This window comes from Alligator mississippiensis, chromosome 14 (genome assembly GCF_030867095.1).
Source record: "Alligator mississippiensis isolate rAllMis1 chromosome 14, rAllMis1, whole genome shotgun sequence".
NCBI lineage: Eukaryota > Metazoa > Chordata > Crocodylia > Alligatoridae > Alligator > Alligator mississippiensis.
In genome coordinates, this window is record NC_081837.1 from 11,897,254 (window position 1) to 11,916,625 (window position 19,372).

At 43.6% G+C, this 19,372-nt stretch overlaps 1 protein-coding gene across 10 annotated transcripts in view; it reads right to left on the bottom strand.

Annotated features, from left to right (window-relative positions):
* The window catches only part of AUTS2 (activator of transcription and developmental regulator AUTS2), a 984,419-nt gene that overhangs the window by 730,854 nt on the left and 234,193 nt on the right, over window positions 1-19,372 (bottom strand). The gene's annotated exons all lie outside the window — the stretch shown is intronic.

The following is a 19,372-nucleotide window of genomic DNA, read 5'->3' on the forward strand; positions in this document are numbered from 1 at the left end:
ATTTAAACTACAGCAGTTACCTCAATTGATAACTAAAACCAGTAAGAGGGTTAAAGTCAAGACAATCAATGTTCAATCAATGGTAATGCAAGGAGTTGGAGCATTTTGCAATCGTTAAAGAAGGGGATTGAGAGCAGGGACTCAAAGTCTCTTCCTATCCCTGCTATTCACTTAAACTGCTAAAATCCCAGTTTCATCCATCTGTGAAATGGGTGACAAGAATTTCCACGTCCTCCTCTTATATTGGTAGAGAATGCTCATTGAGTCAAGACCAAATTAGGGTGGGTAAATCAGCACTGCTCAATCCATTTTAGTAACATATGCAAAACCATTATGAGAAATTTGCACCAAGTGAGACTACATCTCACAGGTTTTAAGCTCAGAAGGAACGACTGAGATCATCTGCAGAACCACCACTCGACAAACAGGGAACTTCATCTAACATGTCAAGCACTGAGCTCAGGAACTTGTGGTTACACCTCGTGGAAATAAATTGGAAAACAATGCAGTGCTTCAAAACTATACAGCAATTACAAAGAAATGGACACTGCATCTGTTCTCACCGAAAACAGATGGTATTTTACCATTAACATTACCATTTTTCTTACATTCATCCTTAAAATGACCAGATTACAAAGAGCCCGTTATACCAGTCCTTTTATACTTTTACCCAGGGGTTTTGTTGGGTCACAGCCTCACTATGTATGCCTTATAATTGTTTAAAAGGGTCCGGTATAAATTCCAAAGCTTTGTGAAGTGGGTAGGAGGGAATTTTAGGAAAAATACTCCCTTAATGACTAGAAAGCTTCTACAGAAACATTCCTGCGCCGAAGGACCTGAATGGAACAATGGCAGAATTCCAAATGCTCATAAAGTGTCTAAAGAGGAGAATACTTCCATTTAGAAATGACTAATTCCTATTAGCATTAATGACTGCCCTTGGATGGACCCAAAATCCCCGAGGACAGAGTGCGCACAGCTGGGTTAACTTTTTATATCACACCCCAAATTCAAGTCTTGCTGAAAGTTGTGTTGAGTTCCATGACTGCTTGGTACTTTCCATATGCAAAGTCCTGGCTACTCCAAGACTTTGGGACAAATGCATGATGTATCCCATGTTCGACAGAGGCAAGCGACTTCTGGGGTTTTTCAGCTGACTGAACAAAACAAATTTTCTGAGAGGGAGAGGAGACGGAGAGAAAGATTCCCCCAAAACAACCACTCTGCTCACAGTTAGAAAGAGAAAAGGAAACACCTCCTATACGCAGCTTGGAATTACAAAGATCTTAAAGCTGATCTTGCATCCCATTTAGTGGACTAGCTTAGGAGAAAATGTACGGGCCTTGGCACAAAACAGTTCAAAACCCAAGTTCTTCTAAAACAAATATCTGCTCGTCTCTGGCTTTCCCTCTACTGGGTGCATAACCAATGGCTGCGGGCAAAACTCTACTGCGTTGAAATCAAAGGTAAAAACTCCCACTACTTCCAACAGAACCAGGATTTGGCTGTTAGAAAAGCAAATTATTACTGTTCTCCATCTGCAGAACAGATTGATGCAGGATGCAATTGAGCAAAACAGTGCAGTAAGATGGGAGGGGGGAGGAGAGAGATTAAACGCATGTGAACAGTGCGTTTTGCACCAAGGTAGGATAAAAATTACACAGCCTGTCAGTCCTCATGCTTGAGGGCATAAACTGCTCAGGGATCATTTCCCCCACCCTATACAGCACAGTTCTGCACAAAGGAGCAGATATGATATGTATTTATCCTTCTCTCTCCCAAAAGCATCTAAGATACTCCAAACAGATTACATAGATCACTGGCTGAGTTCTGCTACAATAGTTCTTGTGTTCCTATTTTTTAAGCTACCATGGAGCAGAGAAAGAGACTGAACAGGGTTAAGTTAACAGGGTATGGATGTGCAGTACACCTGGGGCTCCACTGGAGCAGCCTCTCCATGGGCCTCGAACACTTGAACAACAATATTCTATGGTCCCTTCAGACACAGCCATCAGAGGGCAAGGCAGAAAGATGCACACCTCCACCCTTTCCTTGCCATGCTCTCTTCAATTTCTAGACTAAGACCAAGTAAATGAGAAGGACAGGGGAAATTGGGAGAAAGAATAGCTCCCCTGCTATTCTGCAAAGGGGTGCCCTGTCAAAATCACTCATTACCCACTTCAGGGGTTACCACTACTTTAATTCCCTCGAGGGATGTTGAGGAGGAAGAACATCCTGGTCAATTTTGGAAATCTGTTTGGGGGGGGGGGAGGAAGAGCATGGGGGAGACGAGACAGATTGAGACCCACTGCAGTGAGGGAGGGAGTAGAGCTGGGGTGTGGGCAGGGATGCGAGCAAGATGGAGCTGCGAGAGGCTTTAACAGGGGGACATGGGGAGGGGGGTGGATCTTGCTGCTATGTGCACCCCCAGGGGAGCCATGGGGGGGCGTAACCCCCCCAGATCAGTGTGCAGAGCGAGGGTGGGCTGCCATTGCAGGCTGGGGTTGGGGGCAGCTCCAGGCTCTTCTCAGCAGGGTGAGGCGGGGTGGGCCAGGGCTGTGCTAGGGGCAGCTGTGACAGTGCTGGGGTTGGGGAGCCTATGGGGGCTACAGAAGTCCCAAAATTCACTGTACCTCCCCTATAACCCCACCTCACAGCACTGCTGGCGCCCGCCCCAAGTGCAACCTTGGCCCAACCCCCCTGCCAGGAAGAGCTCAGCGCTTCTCCTGGCCCCAGCGGCAGCCCACCCTCGCTCTGCACAAAGATCCAGGGGGCACGCGCCCCTCATGGTTCCCCCAAGAGGGCATGTAGTGGGCTGCTCCCTGCCCCGGGTGGGCAGCACCTGCCCCAGTCCCACTCCCTCCCTCACTGCAGGGACCTCAATCTGCCCCAACCACCACCCCTTTCTTCCCCACCCCCTCCCCCCAACATACTTACCAGCCGGACATTGCTCTGCAAGCTGCCAGGCTGGCTATGTGCATGCATGCTGCAGCTGCACACATGGCATTTATCAGTGACATTATCAGCCTCATCAGCCAAAAAAGCCGATTGTCAATAATGTCAATTTTCCTTTTACCAGTGCTGATACAATATGGACCGATGTATCGGTGCACCTCTAGTACACGATATTTCTGTTCTACTTTGAAAAAGCAGATTACACCAGCAACACCCTTATTCATGGCCTGTTGGCACCACTATCATAAGAATAATAAACTATGATGACATTACGGTGACAGCTTCTGTACAAGTTCCTAGACAAGATTTAGATAAGATAAAAGAGATTTACTAATACGTAGTGTCAGGTATTATTTTCGACAGGTACATATGGCATTGATTCAAATTACATAGCAGATCCAGTGAACGCTGCATTTCTATCTTGGTGTTTATCTCCTCACACACAAACTCTGGCAATATTAAATAAATAATACATAAGTAATAAGCATATTACACTTGGTTTAAAACCATCTTATTCAAAAGTATCTTTCATCACTAAGTGCCCTAAGTGTATCAGGAAGGTGCCTCAAAAATGTATAAATATGTAATTACATACAATTCAATACAAAATGTGCATTAATATTTATGAGTGTACCATATAATAAAAAAAAAAAAATCCATTTGTTTTATTTCTATCGGGCACATTAATCAACCCAGTCCCTCTGCGCGTGCCTTAGCAGAGGAGAGCTGCCCATGCTGAATGGACTCCTGCCGTGACATTAGGAAGCAAGCAGCTGCTGAAGTCTGCTGGGTGACAACACAATCATCTCAGCTCCAATTAATATTAAGATTTCTGCCTGGACATAGGAGGTGGGAGAAGGAAAAAACCCCCCCACAATGCAGCACATTTCAAGAAACATATTTTTTTCCTAAGGTGGGAAAAATTGAAACAACTATGGTTTTTTTCATAAAATACTAGGGTTCAGAGAAAACGCTAGGGCTGAGCTGATCTTTTAATGCCATTTAGAAAATACGTCCCTGCTTGTTCCAACGGGTGTAGTTGGAATCTGAACTCAGATTTACTCATGGGTGTGAGAGCCTGAATGTCCTCAACCCCTCACTCTGGAGTCGATAAACAGAGTCTTTTGGAAATTGTGATTTTGCAGATTTTGTGAAAGCCGGTGTTGCCCACGAAATGCACCAAAAAAAAAAACTTACTGAAAATAAAATGTTGGTTCCCCAGAGGGAGCCAGCAGTTCTTAGGGCACCGTAGCAGCCCACCAAGGATGGGGGCAAAGGGGGAAGGAGTGCTGCCCGCTCGAAGATGGCTGCTACCCCCACCCCTTGCTGCAGATTGGCTGGGAGGGCTACTCATCATGTGGCTCTGCCTCCTCTGCCAACCAGTGGCAAGGGGTGGGGTCACAACAGACAGCCCTTGCAACCAATCAGTGGTAAGGGGTGGGGCTGTATGATAGGCAGCCCTCACAGACAATTAGTGGTGAGGGGTGGGGCCACCGGAGCCCCTTTGCCAATCAGAGGCATGGGGGGCAGTTACTGGACTCACAAAATAGCTGCTGGACCCCACGTTCTGCCCGTGAAATCGGCAGGCAGCCATCTCGAATGCAGGAGGGCACTACTGATAAGTGCTTTGGACCTGGCAATATTTGCATGCAAGCATGCAGGAGAGGGTACAGACAAACAAAACCTACACAAGACAACTGGTTATTCAGAGAGATTTCCAAAAATTTGAATGTCTAGACTCTACAGCTGAGAACGGAACTACGACAGCGACGCTAGCAGCATGCACTCTGTGTCATTACCTTGTAATCTAACCAAACAGGCACACTAGCAAACAGCTGTACAAACCACGTCACTAAACCCAGACAACGTTAACAATTGCAGTTTGACGGCTACTGAAGTTGTTAATGGATCTTAGCAGCCTGGCTTAAAAATAATGTTTAAAAAAAACCCCAAAACACAGTGTGCTCTCTGTCTTGTAAGAGTTCTTCGAGTTCATGGGTGGAAAATGTCCTAAGATTTCAGTGCCGCTCTTAGTTCTGCTTAGTAATTCACCACTTGGCAAGAGCAGCACGACTCGAAGGCCTGAGCATGATGCACCGACTGGTCGCTGGAATCTTCCAAAATCAGAAAGTAGCAGGAGATGGTTTTGAGAGTCCTCCGTGTGCCTCCTGATAGAATAGCCTAAATGAAATTATAGCTGTTTTATGCTGAAACAGAAGGATGTAGAAACATCAACACAAGATAGGCAAGCAGGGGCAATGCAAAAAGAGGAAAGGCTTCTTCAACTGTGGAAATGACATGATATTAGCAATCGAGGACTGGGAGAAAACACAACTGTGCTGACCGTGTTAGCAGACCCGCTAACCAAAGCCATTTTGAGTTACTAGACAGGTTTCAGAAAAGCGTGATTTGGTTGCTTTGTTTTTATAAAATTACTATCCAGTGCCTCCCGCGCGTCCTTTGAAAAACAAAGCCAAGCGGTTCAGCGCTATGAAAGAGAGGCTGGGCAACAAACTGAAGATGAAACACTGAATCCGCCTGCGAGACCCTATGTGGTGATTACAGATGAAGGCAGGAAACAATGGAACAGCAACTTGCTGTCTGCTGGAGATATGTTTTATAAACAGCTTCTGTAGTGGGGAGATTGCTTTGATTTCTCATCCCAAAAATCATTTGCTCACAATATCGCTGATAAACAAGAGGTGCCTATTTGGGTGCCATTGATTTAATTACACACAAAAGACTACAGTTCAAGAATGTTGTTAAGGTTGGCAAGTCAAGCACTCAGAAGTTAGGAAACGCCAGAATTAAGGTTACGAATGCAACCTCCTTGCACTTACGCATTGCGATACAATCTTTAATTACATTTTCATACACTATTATTTCCCCAGCACATGGAGTGGAAGGCATTTTCTCTTTGTTCAAAGTGTAGACCCATGACTTATTTACTTGCATTCTATTCAAGCACAACAAAATTATTAATTTCCTCGTGGGTTTTCCTCTATAGCTTATCAACATGACATCCAAGTGCCTCACAAATATTAATGAACTTGTTTTCACAATGCCCTTTTGAGATGAAGGGTGTTTATTATCCCCATTTCACAGATGTGGAAGAGAGACAGAAACTTTATGGCCAGAATTAGTTGGTGTTTTGAGTGTCTAATGTGAAGCACCTAGGCCTGAGGTTTAAGAACAATTAGCATTATATAGCCATTTACATACTCAAGCACACCTCTCATCAACTTGGCTTCACTAGTTTTATGCAGACCCTCATCGACTTGGCTTTGCTAGCTTTATATCACAATCTCCCCCTATACCTTCCCTTGTAACAGTTCCCGGTTTCCTTCTACTCCCAGCCAGTTTTTCCTCTCTCACCCTACCCTCTTCGGTCCCAAATTTCTGTTATACCACTTCTATGCTCCTCGTCCCTTCCACTGCTCTGACCCCCATCCAGACCTGCTTTTCTCCCTAGTGAACTGGAATCAGAGGACTTCTCATTCTCACAGTCCACATCCAACAGAGCAGTCACCAAGATCTCTGCTGTCAGTTTAGGCACCTCGACTCAGACCTGACAAGGGACTCCCAAGCCTCAAGCAAGAACCCACTTACACACTGCACAAAATTGAGCAGTTCAATTTAGTCTCTACTCAATGCGCCCAAATTACAACTTCTTTGCAAAATTCAGAAGGCTTTACACATAGACAGCAAAAAGCCCAACCCTAACACAAAAGCTACGTGCTCCAAAAGTTCAGATCCAAAGAATATGGAAAGCAAGGGTGCCTACAGATGTGCTCCAACACGTTTTAATTGGATTTGATTTATCGAGTCTGCTCTGCGTTCCTATTAGGATGCTGCAGCGTAGCCTCATCATCACATGTATTAAGCCCCCCACATTTCAAAATGGTTGCAGGGGGATGCTTTAATTAAACCTCGTCGAGTGAACTTTAGTTAAAGCATCCCCATGGCCATTTTGAAATCTGGGGGGCTTAAAACATGTGATGGTGAGCTGCTTTAATTAGAGTAGCTGTCTAATTAAAATGCACGCGCCCTCTGCCCCCAACCTCTCAGCATGTGTATGGGCAGTCTAAAGGTTTGCAAAAACAAAGTTACCAGAATTTTTTCAACTGAGCAAGTCACGGCATTTTCCCTAATGCTGTTCTCAGAAGTGACTCAATCGCTTGGGCTGAAATCTTCCAGAAGGAACTGAGCACAAAGTAGTCGCATCACAACGAATAGTTTTACCTAAACACTAACAATTCAGCAAAGTTATATGCAACTAAATTAGACAATCCTGGTTTGGGGTGTGCTTGGCAACCTTAATAAGTGGTGCTAACAGCCCTGCCTATAACATACATTTGTCAGTCCTATGATGAGACAGATTTTTCTGAAATCTACTGCTGCTGAAACAGTCGCTGTAGGATATTTTGATTTGTGTTCTGCCAGGACTTGGTTAAGGAACATACGGATGACAATCATGTCCTAGAACTGTACTATGCATTCGGATGGTATGCTAAGAACTATTTTGTATATGGCCTTTATAAAATGTAATGTATTACCATCATACTAGAAACAGGAAAAGAATGTGCAATACATATTTTAGTCAACAAACCCCCATGAGTGGATCAGAACTTTTCCAAATGTAGTCAATGTTTGAATTCGCTTGTTATTGTTTCTAACCATTTTCTACAGCTTGTTGTTCAAAATCAGATCTGGGCTGTTTGTGATTAGTTACATGGGCTACATGATATTGTTTCGGCTTCTTGGCGGAATAAAAGCATCGCATCATGATCCAATTAAGATAAACATTTAAACACAGTCTTTAGTCTCACTGAAGCCAACAGGACTTAAAAACACATTTAAGTATTTGGTTAAATAGGAGTCAACTATTGAATCAGGAATGTAATCAGGTTTCTGACCTGAACTCTCATAGAAGGCATACTTAAAATGAAATTTCTGCCAGCATTCGAGCACCAGAGATTACAATTTGCCGTTCCACAACCTGTCTTGACAGCAAAACTTAAATCAAAAAAACCTTCCAAGAAAGCAGGCATTAGAATGGGCTAAGACAACTGACACAGCTTCCTTTGAACACTGCAATGGACATTTGTGAATAATTTTTGCAATAGTCACCTGCCCCTACAAGTGCTATACACAATAAGCCTGCATCTAAAACCTAAAGAGGGGATACAAAATGTCATGCAAAATGTACTCCATCAGAGCAAAGATAACAAACTAATATACCATTGATGTTTATTGGGTGTGTGGATGGATAGATATCAAAGCAATTGATGTTTTCTCAGTCTTAATCCATTTACAAACAACTGCTAACCGATTACATGCCCTGTCTTCTCTCCCTTCCCAAAGCCCTATTCTAGAGTCACTGAGGATGGTGAATGGTCTTCATGAGTTTTTGAAGACCCAATAAGCAGAAACGGGCTGGAAAGGTTGCTGTCCAGAAGGCACCAAGAAACGCCAAGCTCGGACCATGCAGCCAGCAAACTGTTTACTTGGAGCTACCCGGTTCTGTAGGGAAGGCAAGGGACAAGGCTGTCGGCGGGACTAAAGGACAGAAACACACAGATGATTTTGTTCAGGCTGATTTAGTCAAAGACTTCTGTACTCCTGCCAGCAGGGGGGAAAAAAAGCCCTAACTCAACAGAGCTCTTCTGCCTGCCTCCACCGCGGTACTAGACCTTCTCGCAGGGATTCTGTGGAGCTCATAACAATGCCTTTACACCCGTTTGGGATATTTCCTCAATTTCCCTTTTTTTTTTCCTGCAAGCCTGAATGGACAGTACCCCCATCTCACTCAAGCTCTTCCTCTCTGCCTTTTTTACTTAGGTATGCCATTTTGAATGCCAACACAAATACTTAGATCTAGCCTACTGATGACGGCTCAACACAAATCTGTCTCTGCACTTCATGAATTCTTCCAGTCTTTCCAAATCTTTTGATGGATACTTTCTTCTCCCTTCCCTATGCCCCCTTAGTTGCTTTCTTCCTCCCGTTTCTGCACCTTCATTATTTAGCATTATAAAGCATTTGGGGAAAACACGTTATAGGAAACACTATAGACAACAAAGGGTCTGTAACGACACTGTGCCAATTTATACCATCTGTGGCTCTGACCCTGTCTGCTCACAGACACGTAAGTGTGGGCCGAGTCTGGATTCTGATTCTGAATGGTTCTCATGTGACAGGAGTGTACCAGTAACGTGATGCTTCATCTAAATCACACTTTACATTATTGGCATCTCTAAGCCTGCATGCAAAGTGTAGCTCTTGGAGCAAAGGGAACTCGATTCCCTAAGGAAGTATATTTATTTCACAGTGCTAGATGTGCTCGGTACGCCATGTGAGCGGCACAGCCACATCTTCACTGAGTGTTTGTTTTCTTTGTTTGAGGAATGAAAAGGAAAAGAAAAAGGGTGTGGAGAGAAAAAGTCCCCAGAGATGCCTGCCTTCAATCCTCATGCCAAAAGAAAGAGTATTGCTGCTCTTTCTTGCTGCTCAATTATGATTATAGAGGAGGAAGAAAGGAGTGGCTAAATGCTCCCTTCCCTAGGAAAAGGAGAATTAGACTCCTGTAGTGCGACACACTAGGTGCATAATTATGGTAACCATTTATATACAGCACCTTGTGTTCCAATGGCACCCAAAAGGAATTTATGAATTTAAATCACACACAGGGATGATTTCATCCATCACTGAAATGCATCCACTTCTGGGCAGAAGACAGAAACAAACAAACATTTCATGTGGACTCCTGAATTCTTACCAAAAAAAAAAAAAGGCTTGGATTTTATTAAGAGCCGCTTGACTTGCTCTGACCCACTGAACCTTTCCCCCTGCAGAACACAGTGTTCCCATAGTAAGAATCCACATGAAAAAGATTGCGAACAAGCATTTTTGCAAACGAGCAATGACGACTTGAAACAAGAACCATTTGTTTTGACACACCCACTCGTTTCAGCCAAAAATGCCGATTCTTTCATTACGTGAGGTTTCCAACGTCTTTTGAATTTCTTATTTTGTAGATCTTATATTTTCAGTTTTCTTTCGTGGTTAGAATGAAAGGCATTTTGCAAGGTAAAAATTTTGCAAGGACAGGGGGAAAAAAAAAAGGGGGGAGGGAAAATCTCCATTTATCAATTCCTACCCATAGGCAATTATTCTTTCCTGCCTCTTTTACTTTCCAAATCTGTTGATGAATACTTTCTTCTCCTTTCCCTATGCCCTTTAGTTGCTTTCTTCCTCCCATTTCTGCAGACCTGTTACAGTTCATTCCTCCTTTACTCCCCCCATATTCCTCCTTTATTTCGGCTGTCCTCAGAAGAGGCCAGGGCCTGTAGTCTTCTCCAGGGGGCTCTTGAAGATGGCCAAATTTGCCACCAAGCAGAGTATTTGGGCTCCGGCTCAGCATGTACCATGCCTTTCCCCAACCTAAAGGTCTTTTCAGGATATAACAAATGACATTCTCACTGGCAGCCCTACAGGAAGGCCAAGGACTGAGTGGGCCAATGAATCTTAATGTTCCCCTCCTAAATTAAGTCTGGAATAGGCAGAAGGTGTACGTGAGCTCAGACATCTATTACCCATTCTATTCCCATTCAAAGGCTTAACAAATGACTTCAACCTCCAGGGCCCTCGAACTGGCACTATTAGCTAACACAGCATTCCTTGTTTATAAACATCATTAGGGATTTATAAGTCAAGACAGGAGCTCCTCCTTGTCTCGTAGAAAATGTGTTATAGCATCTTACAAGTCCAAAGCATTCCAATAACCAGCTTCTGCTGCCAAAAAAGTGCCCCATTGGGGGAAAAAAAAAAAAATAAACCACCTTTAAAAACGGTTAACTTTCTTGCCTCAATACTCTCCAAGAGGACAGTACGACTAAAGGCAGAAAATCTCATCTCCAAGGCTTAAATGCAAGGAGGAGCCACAAGGAGGGAACCTGAATGGGGAAAATTTACCAAGAGGCAGATTTAGAAGAGAAGGGACACAAATCTAGGCCTTCTTTACTCTCTCTCATCAGAAAGGAATCCTCAAGGACACTCTGGACAGCTGCATTAATTAGAGCAAAGATAAGGCTGCAAGCTTTCCTTCTATGCAGTGTTAGCCTTGCCTCATACGAACTTCAAGGAAAGATGACTCTCATAAAGATTGGCTTCCTCCCTTTAAATACAGACATTCAAAATAGGACTGAGAGCTATCAACATACCAATCAGCACTAGTTAAATATGAAAGGGAGGACTGAAATAGAACTGTCCCCAAAATCTACTTTATACTTCAGAAACTGAAGCATGCGCATGCACTCAAAGTGAAAAAAAAAAAAAATCACTCCTTGTGACAGGCAGCGAGAATAGACAGAAGGGCATATTTTATCCATGTTGTCCAGCTCCTTGGATGGATACTTGCAATGACTACACCCATTATAGCAGAGGCAGATAGTGGTACAGAAATAGAATAACTACTTAAAAAAACATAAGAAACCTAAATTATTTTAAAATCTCTCTTCTGTTTTGGGTCAAGATTGAAGCAGATATATTAAAAACACTGCACTTGGGCATTTTGGCTTCAAGTTCCTACTCCTGAATTTTTGTTTCTCTTGAAGCCGTTTGACTTTACCGCTTTTCCTTTTTGTGGGTCATGCACACTCGTATAAAAGACTGATGAACATAGTTTTAAGTGAAAGCACAATAAACAGAAAATAACAGAGGAGAGAGACAGAGAGGGAGAGAGACTGCATGCCCAAATATGACCAGAGTCTTGCATCACTGAAGCCAATGAGAGCTTCATAACATGCTTCATTAGGAACGGGATCAGAATCTCTGTGCAATTAAAAAGTAATTCCATATCCCATTTGGAAAAGACAACTCTCTCTGGGATTCATGCTGTATAATTATAAAAGACAGAAATATTTATTTGGGAAAATCACCAAAATAGAAGTATACGGTATTCTGGCGTTTTCCAGATTTACGCTTCCCCCTAGGAAGGAAAAAAGGCTTTGAAAGTGAATTTGGTGCTTACAATGCAGTGAGACTGAACTGAATTCTGCACGATGCTGATCTCTAGCCAATCCCACCAGCTGCCTTGAGCCCTTGGAAGAGAACAACCCAATAAACAGTACAGCCTAGCCTTCACTACAGCTAACTCCATTATGGTCTTGCATCCCTTTGCAGTTACTGATGCATCATTACAAAGCTGCCACAAGATGTGATCTTGTACGCGGAAGAATTCTCCACTGGTGGTCATGTTTTGCAAAGGTAAGTGTCTACACTAGGGATGTAACGCGAGTAATGCGCATTCTTCGGTTTTCCCTCTACCCCCTTCAATTCTGCAAGGACACCATAAACTTCAGACAATACCTTCCTTTCAGTTTCCTTCCAACTGATGCTTCAAGTCCTACAAACAGCCAAAAAACTGCAGTTTAAAAAGCAACTATTAAAAGGGTAAACACGATCATCTCATGTCCAATTATTATTTAAGATGGGGAATCCTCCGTACAAAGGAACAGAAAACAACAGGGATATATAAGAAAACCAGAGCTTTGGTTTGGCTTCGTTACAAGGTACCGAATTTGTAAAAGTCACTGGGTTAAAGGAAGAGGGGGAAAAACATGATTCAACTACTAGAAATGTAACTTCTTATCGAGTACAAAGATTCAACTTTTTTTTTTAACAGCTCAGTGACAGAAAACCTTTTTTATTTTTTTTTTTTTAATGAAATGTAGTGTCTAGGCCCGCTCAGTGGCTCTAAGAGCGACTTCTGTAATTTTACATGTTGGCAACCGCTTAGAAACTAAAAACTTAACTTTGAGAGCTGCATAGTGAGTGGGTTTACAGTTGCAAAACAAAGCATCGCAAGTCAAGAGCTTTTTCCAGTGCCTACAGCATGCTCTCAGGGAGTTACAAAATTTGTGAACAGTGCTACCTGAACAATACTGAGAGGCATTCCAGTCTTTTACTATCATATGCCAGACTGAATTTGCAGCCATTTCTCTTAAAGAGAGCATTATATCTGCAAGCTCTCTGTAAAAATCTGCCTCAACCTTAAAGCAGATGATAAAGGGTGTGTCTACATGTGAATATTAATGCAACACAAATTCTGGCACACTTTGCACTGGAATTCATTGCTCCTGCGGTGTTTTCATGCATGCCCAGGACAGCAGCATGTAGAGCTGGGGTGGCACAGCCCCAGATGGCAGGGGACCCCTGTGAGTCAGACTAGGGATGCTCCGACCTGGCTCAAAGTGCCACGGAGAGGCTGGCTGGGGCATAATAGATTCATAGATGTTAGGGTCAGAAGGGATCTCAGTAGGTCATCGAGTCCGACCCCCTGCCCTGGGCAGAAAAGAGCGCTGGAGTCAGATGACCCCAGCTAGGTGCTTGTCCAGTCTCCTCTTGAAGACCCCCAAGGTAGGGGAGAGCACCACCTCCCTTGGAAGCCCATTTCTGATTCTGGCAACTGTGAAGAAGTTCTTGCTAATGACCCACCTAAATCTACTCTCCGTCAATTTGTGGCCATTGTTCCTCGTTACTCCAGGGAGTAACTAGAAACTCTGGACTAACTACTCAGGGCTAGCCGGCACTGAAGCAGCCTTGTGCCCCACACAACCCTGTTGGCATCTACGCATGCATTGAAGCACAGGAAATAAATGTGCCATAAGCGTGTACTTGTATCCGGAAGTAGTAACCTATGGCAGAGGTGATTAGTTTACTCCGGTCTAATAGCACCACATGACACTTCACTGTGGAGCTAATTAGACAACTGCAGTAGTGCAGATGCACCCAAAGTTAAGCAATGTCATCTGGCTCCCTGCTCCCCTCATCTCCCACCCACTGCCCCGCCATCCCTTTCCCGACAGCCAGTTTCCCCCCCTGCCTTCACTTCACCATGCGATGGGCTCCTGTTTCCATCTCAAACCAGTGGCTCGACATGCCCTTTCCTTTTGTACCTGTGAAATGGCAGGGTAGAGTAGGGTTGGGGGACGGGGGGAGCCGGACGACAGGCAGTGCAAGTTTAAACTCTGGGAATTAAGCTGCCCCCTTCAAACCAGCTTGAAAGCTGGGCTTGTGACAGCACTGCTGATCTTCCCTTTGGCTTAAGGTTGAGGAGGAAGGGGCAACACCTCCCCAGTCTCCCCTCCCATCAGGCCTCTGGGGAAGTCATTCAGCTGAATTCAATAGAAGGACACACTGACATAGTTAAACCGGGGCACAAATGTTTGCAAGACCAAGACTTAACACCCAGGTCCTCTGCTTTAAGTGCCTCATGCCTCTTTTAGGAGTCTACTTGAAATGCTTTAATTTAATTTGTAATGAAATAATCCCTTCCTGGTAAGTTGTCCCATATAGTGTGGGTGCAGAAGTGAAAATACATCCAAACGCGCACATTTAAAATCTGGTAGAACCAGGAGGCTGGAGCTTAGGTGGAAAATGACCTCAGAAACCTGAACAAAACACATGCCTGGAGTGAAAAGATGGAATAAATTAGATCCTGTAATTACAGCTGGGAAGAGAGGGAGAGAAGGCAGCCATGCCACAGGATGAAAGGCTGACTTGAGAAATAAGAAATGAAAGGAGACGTCAGCGCGAATCAACCAAGAAAATCTGCTGCTGATTTTGAGGAGCCTTTGACATTCTCAGACTTTCCAATTCCAAACTCCCTCCCTAATAAGCAGCACGTTCATCGCTACTCTTTCACCTTGATCTCAACGCAAATGTTTTACATGGACAGATTTAATGATGTTTAGGTACTTATTGGTTCTATCAGACTTGATACTGGAATCAATCTCCCCCTTTAGAAGCCTTGGCTTAATGGCAAAGTTTATTAAACTGCATGCAGTCATTCAGAAAAGATCAATAGAGACATGATTACAGAGCAACCAGAGGATTAAACATGAGATTTATCACAAAATTAAACTGAATTAAATGTTCTCTGATAGCACTTGAAATGCTGTCGATACTCTTAACTCATAATCTATGCTTTCTGTGTGTTTACTTAGCAGGCAGCAGGGATGTCTGACTTGAGAAAATGACTGTAACGTAAAAACATAAGCTGCAAAGATTTTGCTGAGAGCATTAATAGTCTCCTCTAAAACCATTATTTCTTCCTCCATGAGAAAAGCAAAAGCATTCAAGCTCCTCCATCAGTTCTATATGCAGGGGTGAGGCGGATGCAGTTAGTTAATGTGAAGTAGTACTACCAACCCATTTTCACGGCAGAGTAATTATTACAGAACATATATTATGCGTATTCCTTGGGTCCCATGTAGTCCAGGCACCTAAGGCTCCATAAGATAGCAAGCCACATTATATCACAGGTTTTGGTTAGTGATTTTTAAACAGTCAAATCCTTGCACCATTAAAACATGAGCAATGCTTCACAGTGCGGCTGGCCTAACAACTAGACACGGGACTAACACAAAACTCAGGCAAACTTTGGAGAGAAAGTTTCAAAATCTGGCATCAGATCCACGCTTCTTTTTTTTCTTACTTCGATCCACCTGTACAGCCAGTATAAGATGAAGCTGGAGTCTTAAATTCAAAACCTATTCCAGAGAAGTGAATACCTCTGTTTCATATCACTTAGAGGGTCATCTCGCTGTTAGCTTCAGTATAATAATCAAAACACTCTTATGCGACTATAAAAATAAATTCTGCCAGAAAGAGCGAGACCCACAAAACAGCATCTGCAGTCTTTCGGACCCACCGGTCTGCTCAGGTCTTGCGAATCAACAATTTTGTTTCATTTTAAATAGAAAATGATGCTGACGTACTCTCCGAGGAGGAGTCTGACTTTTACCCCTTGCTCAGAAAAATACAGCAAGCAGAGCAGAAAGGGAAACTGAGTTTCTCCAACCTAAATGCGTCGTGAGACTCTTATCATCAGTCACCGAGAGCATTTACCACTGTTTGCACGCTCAGGCTTTTGGCCCTGTTTTTGCTTAAAACTCCTGACAGCCAGCAGAAAGAGTGATGAAGGAAGGAGAAGAAATCAGCAACTAAAACTTTGGCCGTGGTAAAAGCACCCGATAAAACACATCCTTAACATTTCTTGTGATGTGAAGTGTCACAATACTTCAAATCCAGCTGAACTGATCGTACAACAAGAATTATTGGTAATATTCAGCAACCAAGCTGGCCTTGAGGCTTTTGCTTTCCAAACAAGCAACACAAAAGTCAAAGCCTGAGATGATAAACTGCTTGCTGTAGAAACAAATCAGTAAACACAGATAATTGGATGTTTTACATTTCGAGAGAAACGTGCTATTAAACATCGCTCAGGTGGCATTTTTAAGGCATCAAATCACAGCTTCTCATTGCACCACAAAAAGATACAATCCCAGAGATGTTTGAAACGGTAACAGGTATAGGCTTCCACAATATAGGAGATCGGGCTCAGTCTCTTCAGTCTACCAGCTGCTTTGTTAGCATTTGTGTCACAATTTATACTTAAAAATCCCAATCAAACTGAGCCTCTGTTGTGCTCATTGCTATAAAGAGACATAATTTGTAAGCGGCAATGCCAGCCCAAAAGACAGGGAGGACTCAAAGCATGGAGTCCCTACAAGAAAGTGCCCTGTGAATAAAGCAGCTATACAACATAGATCCGTCAACATCCAGTTCCTCTGCTGGCTCAAGAAGAGCTCAATAGCCCCAATAAAATACATCAATGGGCAAAAGAAAAAATATAATGACCCAAGAAATAAACCACCCCAAACCACACACACAAGTCACCGACTGTCCTGACCTGAAATATTACCGACTCGGAGGGGCTTAGCTAGTTTCTAAACAGGCTCAGCTATCCCCAGCATACTTTGCAAAATGGAATCCAGTAATCCAATCCCAGATGCATTACATGAAATCTTATTTCTTAGAGTCCTAGAAAAGAACAAGCAAAGGGAAGCCTTTAGAAACACTAATTTGCCAATAAGTACTGACTGAGCCAATTTTGCTTCTACTGCTTTTAAGAAAGTGCCGCTTGAGCACTGCATTACCTCATTATAATTTCACTTGTGGATAGAACAGATATCAAGGAACATGTAACCCTGAAATTAGCCCAGCATGAGCTGCCCCAAAAAACAAATCCTCAAAAGCTAAACTGAAGTCGTTCCCAATAGGCTTCCACTGCAGAAATCGCTACCAGTCCTGTCTAGAAAAAGGAAATCTCCATATCTAATAAATGGACCAAAACAGCTACATGAATAGCAAAGCACCAGCACAACATGGAACAAGGGCAACCAGTGAACCTATAGTCAATACACATAATGGCCGTTAAATTTTCTGTCGATACCGTCATACAGTTAAATCACTGAAGCCAAAATGCAGTAGCAAAATTCTCGATAGCGTGCAATTTCTGAGACAGAGAGAAAAGGGGGATAAGAGGTTCAAGAGGATGCTTCAGGATTAAGCGAGAGAAACCATCGTTACTATTTTGTCTGTAAGTTTTACACAAAACATTCACGCTGCATCACATCACACAGATGGCATTAGTAATACGGCAGCTTTGGCAATCTCCCGGCTCCAGCCGCTCTGATGCTAACCCAAAATGGCAGCTGTTTTGTCAGAAGGGCAAGGACCAGATTAGGATCTGCATGTGAAAGCCAACCAAATGTCCAACTCTGACAATGTTCTTCTGTCCTGACAATCTTCAGCAGGACCCTAATTTATCTCTGTTTCAGCCACTGCTGTCCTGATTCACTGTCACTCGCTCGACTTCCCTTTGCATTGCTGGCTGGCAGTGAGGCCCCAGCCCAGTCTACCCAGGCACGGGGAGAAGACCATTCCCTTACAGAGTACGATTGCCCATTTCTTGATGTGACCACAGAAGGGGAAACATACACCTGATTTAATGGGAAAGCTTAGATCTTACCACCCTAACAGGGGAGGAAACCAGAGGGAAGGAAGAAGGCAGCCCAAATACTACCTAGGTGCAGGCTCTAGCGATAGAGAACAGGAAAATGCAATGTTAGGAAAATACGTTGCACATCACTGGACAGCTCAGCTTCCCAGATGGCAGCTCTCCTCGTACGTCCATGCAGACAAAAGCCTAGAGCGCATTTGTGGAGCTCGTCCTCACAAGTCGTTTCCATTGAAGCCAATGAAGCAACTCACCACGCAGAAGGCTTCAGGATGTGAGTCCAAGTCAGCTCAGTGCAAACAGCTTAAACAGACTCGAGGGCTTGTAAGTACAGACTCCTAAGTTTCACTTCAGCAGGCGGAGGCCATAGCATTAACTACAGCTCTAACCCAGGCATCAGCACCTAGTTCCCCTGTTCCAGACCCCTGTGCTTTTTAACAGGGGAAAAGGTGGTTACACACAATGTGGCCAAAATGGTAAATCAGGTCACCTATCGGTCGGGTACAAAATCTATCACGGGGCAACCTGGAAATAGAGTTAAGCCCTGATGAACCACGAGCGCGGCTCATAGGAGTGAGTGTGCGGCATTCAACAGCAAGCCCACGCCTACAGAATTCACTCTTGTGTGTAACCAGGTGGCCATATTTATGCTACACTAAAGATCTCTGACCTAAGAAATCCCAAGGCCCTTCCCAGATGACAAGTCTGTGTCTTCAGACTGCACAAGAAGCAGAGTGAATCTGGAGTCAAGAAATATTCTTAAGCTAAAGGCTCTAACCATGTCCCACTCTGCTAGACACTGGGGACACAAATAAGAGACAGGCCCTGATTTATATATGGGCAAACAAGGTCTCATGGGAAACTTTCATCAGAAAAACTGACCCCAGATCTCCTTATCCCAGTTCAGGGTTTTAACCACAAGACCCCTCTTCTCTCAGCCTTCTCAATGGGCAAAATGCAATTCTCAGGTAGAAGACAAAGCCACTTTTCTTCTCTTGTATTCATAATGCAGCTCTGTAACCACTAGGTTCCCCAAAGTAAAGCAGGGCTGGCTGTAGGGTATTTCAGTGTATACAGGTAGGGGGGCTCTGCAGGGAGTAGGGAATGCTGCAGCAACTCTCCTTCATTTCGGCCCACAATTCACACACCAGCCGCAGAGGCTGCCAGTTTTTAAAGTTGCTTTGAGCCACACAGTCAACGGTAAAACACCAAGTAGCTAGAGCACAGACCAAGATCTAAGCCTTGAAGGGGCTTTTTTTTTTTTTTTTTTTGCTTCAAAGAGAATATTTTCCATTCCTGTTCAGGCTCTTCTACAGCTTCCACTATTGTTATAGTCTTTGAAAAAAGGCAAAAGCACTGGGACATGATTTTTGTAGCTACTGCTAAGCATGTTCCATACATAGATTTAGCTCACAGGTATGTGTACAGCGTACACTGGAGCAGTAGAAATTCCCAGTGCCACTGATGCAATGAGTTCAGAACAATAAAGAATAATTGAAAATATCTTTTAACAGCCAAGTTGGGCCTCCCCACTGAACCACACTGATCGTG